Source organism: Pinus tabuliformis, chromosome 5_2 (assembly GCF_031772625.1).
Source record: "Pinus tabuliformis cultivar Carrire ecotype Pingquan chromosome 5_2, CPIR1, whole genome shotgun sequence".
NCBI lineage: Eukaryota > Viridiplantae > Streptophyta > Pinopsida > Pinales > Pinaceae > Pinus > Pinus tabuliformis.
Window position 1 is genome coordinate 119,345,716 of NC_142306.1, and position 5,605 is coordinate 119,351,320.

Genomic DNA, 5,605 nt, shown 5'->3' on the forward strand with positions numbered 1-5,605 from the left:
GCTCCTCTGGTTCTTCTTGAGATTCTTCTTCTTCTTGAGGTTCTTCTTCTTCATCATTTCGCCTTTGAGAGTAACCTTCATCTTCTTCAATGTCTTCATGATGAACTTGCCTAGGAATATATCCCTTCTCATCAACCACTATATCAATACTGTCAACAATTCTGCCAAGTCTTTTATTGTAGCACTTGTATGCTTTGCTATGTGGAGAATAACCAAGAAGAATGCCCTCATCTGCTCTTGGTTCAAGTTTGCCAAGTTGCTCATCAGTATTCTTAATATAACATTTGCTCCCAAAGATTTTGAAGTGCTTCACGGAAGGAGTTTTACCACTCCAAAGCTCATGAGGTGTTTGAGTGCTGTTTACTCGGACATTTGTTTTGTTAAGAATAATAACAGCAGCATGTGCAGCTTCACCCCAGAAGGTTGCAGGAGTACCTGATTCATCGAGCATAGCACGAGCCATTTGTTGGATAGTTCTGTTCATTCTTTCCACAACCCCATTTTGCTGAGGAGTTCTAGCTGTAGAGAATTCTCTTCTTATCCCATGTTCGTCACAGAAATCGAAAAATTCATTTGAGGTGAACTCCCCACCTCTGTCAGATCTGAGGCACTTAATTTTGTGTCCTGATTCATTTTCAACCAATGCTTTGAAGGATTTGAATTTTTCGAATGCTTCATCTTTGTGCTTCATAAGCCCTAACCAAACAAACCTTGAGAAATCATCAATGAATAATATCAGATATTCTTCTCCTCGAGGTGTCCTTTTCCTAAATGGACCACATACATCTGTATGGACTAGCTCAAGAGGCAAGCTAGCTGATCCTTCCTTCTCTGGAAAGTTAGTTCTGGTTTGCTTTCCAAACTGACAAGATTTGCATATGGTGTTGTCTGGAATTTTGATATCTGGAAGATCGCGAACTGCCTGATATTTGCATGCTTTCCTTATTTGTGAGAAGCTTAGATGTCCCAACCTTCGATGCCATAACCAGTGCTCTTCATCCTTGCTAAGATAGCATTGTTGTTGTCCTTCTTCAAATATGTACAGATTATTTGGAGTTCTTTTGCCTTTGAGAACTGTTTTACCTGTATCAAGATCACGAACAAGACATCCATTCGATCTAAAAATAACCTCGGTTTTTTGATCACACATCTGGCTGACACTTAGTAGATTATGCTTCAATCCATCAACATATAAAACATTTCCAGCCTTGACCTTTTCTTTCAAAGGAGCAATACCTTTTCCTTTTATAGTTGCAGGAGTATCATTTCCAAAAGAAACTTTCTTTCCCTTTTCTAAAGTAGAATAAGATTCAAGTTTTTCTTTATCACCTGTCATATGTTTCGAACATCCACTGTCAATGTACCATAGATTTTCCTGTCCTTCTGCATAAAATGCTATCCCACATCTTTCTGTTTGAGGTTCCTTTATTCTCCATGTTTTGGTGCTCGTGGCTTGTTCCTTTTTCTCCTGAAACCTGCTCCTGCATTCAGAGTCTTTATGACCAAAATTATTGCAAATAGAACATTCAACTTCATTTTCAAGAACCGAAAAGTTGTTATAGGTTCTTTTTGTAATCCCTGTCATACTTCTTTGTTTTTGAGCTTCCCTAGTCATGATTGTTTTATATGCAACACATTGAGCTGCTTTGTGACCAAAGTTATGGCAAGAAAAGCATTGTCCATTGAAGAAGCTTCTGCGGTTATTGAATCTACCAGCCAACTGATTGTAATTTCTATTTTCATCTATTCTTGAGCCAAACTGAGAAGATTTTACCTGTGGTTGGTTGTAGCTTTTGTTCACCCTTAAGAAGGATTGTCCCTGATAGTTTCTGTTTGTAATTCGTCCCTGCTTTACCTGATTATCTTCATTGTTCTTCTGCTCATTTCTTCTTGCTGCATCAAGATAACTTTTTGAGGTGGATGCTTGAGAGGTTTCTCCATTATAGCCCAAACCTGTCTTGTTTAGAGGAGACCGCTGCACATTGATAATCTTATCCAAAGTTTCAGATCCTTTGACAAACTTAAGATTAATAGCTTTTGTTTTCTCAATTTCTTTTCTGAGACCAACAATTTCACCTTCTAGTTTTTCAAGATGTTTTTCCTTTTCATCAATTTGAAATTGCAAAGTATCAATGATCACATTCTTTTCTTCTATGCATCTCTTGAGTCTAGTAATTTCATTATAGAGATTATCCACATCTACAGCATCCTCATAATCATCATCTTCAAATGCCATTAACAGCTTATATTTATTACCTTGTTCATCTTCATCACTGTTTGATAAGCCATCACTATCTTCATGGGTGTAGTAGCTTTTCTTATTTGCACTTTGTTTCTTGTTCCATCTAGCAGGTTCTTTTCCTTTATCCTTATAAGGACATTTTGCAGCATAATGACCTACTCTTCCACAAGCAAAGCATTTGAAAGGTAGCTTACCTCTGAACCTTCCAGAACCCCTTTGAAGATTTCTGACAAAATTTGATTCTTCTTCCTCTTCTTCTGGAACATGGCTTGCTTCATAGTAATCTTCTTTTCCTGATGCCTTAAAAGCAGCTTCCCTTCTGTCTGATGGACCTCCCTTTCTCATTTCATAAGCAGTTAGAATTCCATGTAGCTGAGACATAGTGAGAACACGGAGATTTTCTTTTTCTTCTATTGCAGATACTTTAGATTCAAACTTGGGGGATAATGATCTTAGAATCTTTTGAACTACTATAGTCTCTTTTATTTCTTCACCCAAATTTTTCATACAATTAACAATCTCATCTACCCGAAGAAAATAATTAGCCACACTTTCATCATTATACATCTTGAGAGTCTCATATTGAATCCTGAGAGTTTGAAGTTTAGCTTGCTTTACCTGTTCATCTCCTTCATAGCTAGTGATCATTTTGTCCCATATCTCTTTTGCTGATTTGAAGTGCATGACCTTCATGAATTCTGTTTGGGATATACTTCCTAATAGAGTACTGACTGCTTTTGCATTTGTTTCATACTGCTTTTTCTCAGCTGGATCTGTAGGAGTAGCTGAAGGAAAAGCATAGCCTGTTTCTACAATGTTCCAAACTTCTGTACCAAGAGATTGAAGATATGCAGTAACTCTTACCTTCCAATAATTGAAATTTGTCCCATCAAAAATCGGTGGCCTGATTGATGCTTCTTTCTCGTAGTTGCTCATGATGAATGATCTACCTTCAAGCGATCAAGCTTCTCTGAAGGACCTGCTCTGATACCAATTGTTGGAAATAATACTGAGAGGGGGGGTGAATCAGTATTATCAGATCAATCAAACTTTTTCAATGCTCAAAAACATATACGCTACTTCAGTTAAGTGAACCAGCGTGTACACGCTACTGTGACTAAATAAAACAACTTATAAGAAGAAAACTCATAATTTAGTTAGCTTATTCTTCAGTTAAGTTCATCAGGACATTATTCACCACATTAACAGTAAACAGGTGCAGTATAACAGAACAGATCAAAAGCCACACACATGAACACCAAGATATAAGGTGGAAACCCAATGTGGGTGAAAACCACCTGCTGCAAGTTGTCTCTATCTTTCTTTAATATGAAACTTCAGTTTACAATCTTTTGTACTGGTGCAGCCTTATACCAGTACGCAGGCTACAACCTGCAGAAGGCTACAACCTTCTCTCGTTCTCCAAACTTCCTTGGAAGGGAGCTCCAACCCCCTTTGCTCTTGTACTAGCCAAGATACTAGTACGTAGGTGCTGACCTACAATCTTCTTTCCTTCAGGTACCACCTTTCATACATTTTCAGACTGGATATTCCTGAAGCACAACATTACAATCTGAAGGCCACAATTCATTCACCTTTCACAACAGATCATTGAAGCATAAAACAACCAAACTTTGAATCACTGAACCACTGAACCCTGTCAATCACCAGTTACCAGAACACAGAACAGACTACAGAACTCTGCAATAACAGTCAGACCCAACTGTAAACCCAAAATCAAGCTTCAAAAGATATACGCTACTTCAATGAGCAAAACCCGCGTATACACGCGCTTTTACCGAAGCCAACCTGCGTACAGATCTAAAAATAAACTTTCTCAATTTGCAGCTGTACCAGACATCAGTTAGACCCAGAACATAACATTGCGACAGTATGCAGATCTAGAAATACGCATAATCAACCATATCATGATAGTGCATTTCAAACCATTAGATCCCGATCTATCCTTAGATCTAGTCTTCCATCAACCGATGTGATCTCTCCTTGGCTTAGATCAAGCAACCCAGAACCTGCATATCAGATCTCTTTCCTTTTCAGATATTCAAGCCTTTTCGAAAGATGATCTTGCCTAATGATCTTCTTCTCCTTATATAGCCTTAGGCCTTGCTCAATACCAAGAGCCAAAACCATAGAAATCCAAAACCATCAACTGCGAAACTAGAGATCTACACGACTGTCGAGGTACTTTGGTCCAAAGACATGGGCACAAGTACCGAGGACTAACTACCATGGACCAAAAGGAAACTTCCCGACATATACGCACTTTTCTGTTCATGCATCTGCGTGTATACGCGCCTTATTATATAGCTCTCCTGCGTATACGCGACTTAGTATGCATATCACCAGCGTGTATACGCAACTTGGACTTAATTAACCTGCGTATATGAGATTTCTCTTCATTCTGTAGACTGAACGGAGATCTGTCATCAAAGAGAGTTGCCATCAAGGACAACACCTGTATCATAGCGCCATACCTGAGCCAAAATGCCAACAATGTTTTAGACTATGAAAATTTGAGGAAATAGAGGTAAGATATATGGGTAGATGTGATACAAATTTCAAACTTTGGTTTTCTATAATTTTGAATATATTCCCTATAGAAGTTAGGATTGTCAAATAGTGTTGAAATCAATTTCAAATAGGTCAATTTGACATTTTTTCTATAACTGATTTTTTGGGATGTTTCAGATTGTGATTTTTCAGAGCCTTATGGAGAAATATAGTAGTAACTCAGGAAAAAAATTAGACCTTGATTGTCTATAATTTCGAAGATATGCCTTGTGAAAGTTATGGTTTATGAATAATCTTAAAATCAATTTCAAATGGGTCAACTTGGAATTTTTATTGTAACTTCTTTTTAGGGACTTTTCAAATCATTTAATTTTTAGATATCCAAGGAGACACACATAAGTGCTTCAAGTAAAAATTGCATAATCATATTTTCAAAATTGGATACATGGCGTGCTGTACAAGTTTGTTCTTGAGGAGAGGCCAAAAACAACAAGTTTTTGGAGAAGTGTACCTGGTGAAGGTAGAGGCAACAAGCAAACCGGGTAAAGGAAAAAGAAACTAGCAATTCTAGGCAAGGTAGAGGAAGCATGTAGAGTCAATGAAGTAGGTTGGTTCCTATGAATATTTGTAGTAGTGGGGATATGTGCCTCTGGTAGGTTGGTTTTGACAAATATTTGCAACGACGGGGATTGGTGTCTCCATTAGGATGGCACCTATGAATATTTGTAGTAGTGGGGATTGGTTTCTCTAGTAGTTTGGTGTATATAAATAATCATAAAAAGAAATTTTGCAGTGTTCTCCTAAAAGGGTTTCCACGTAAATCTTATGTTC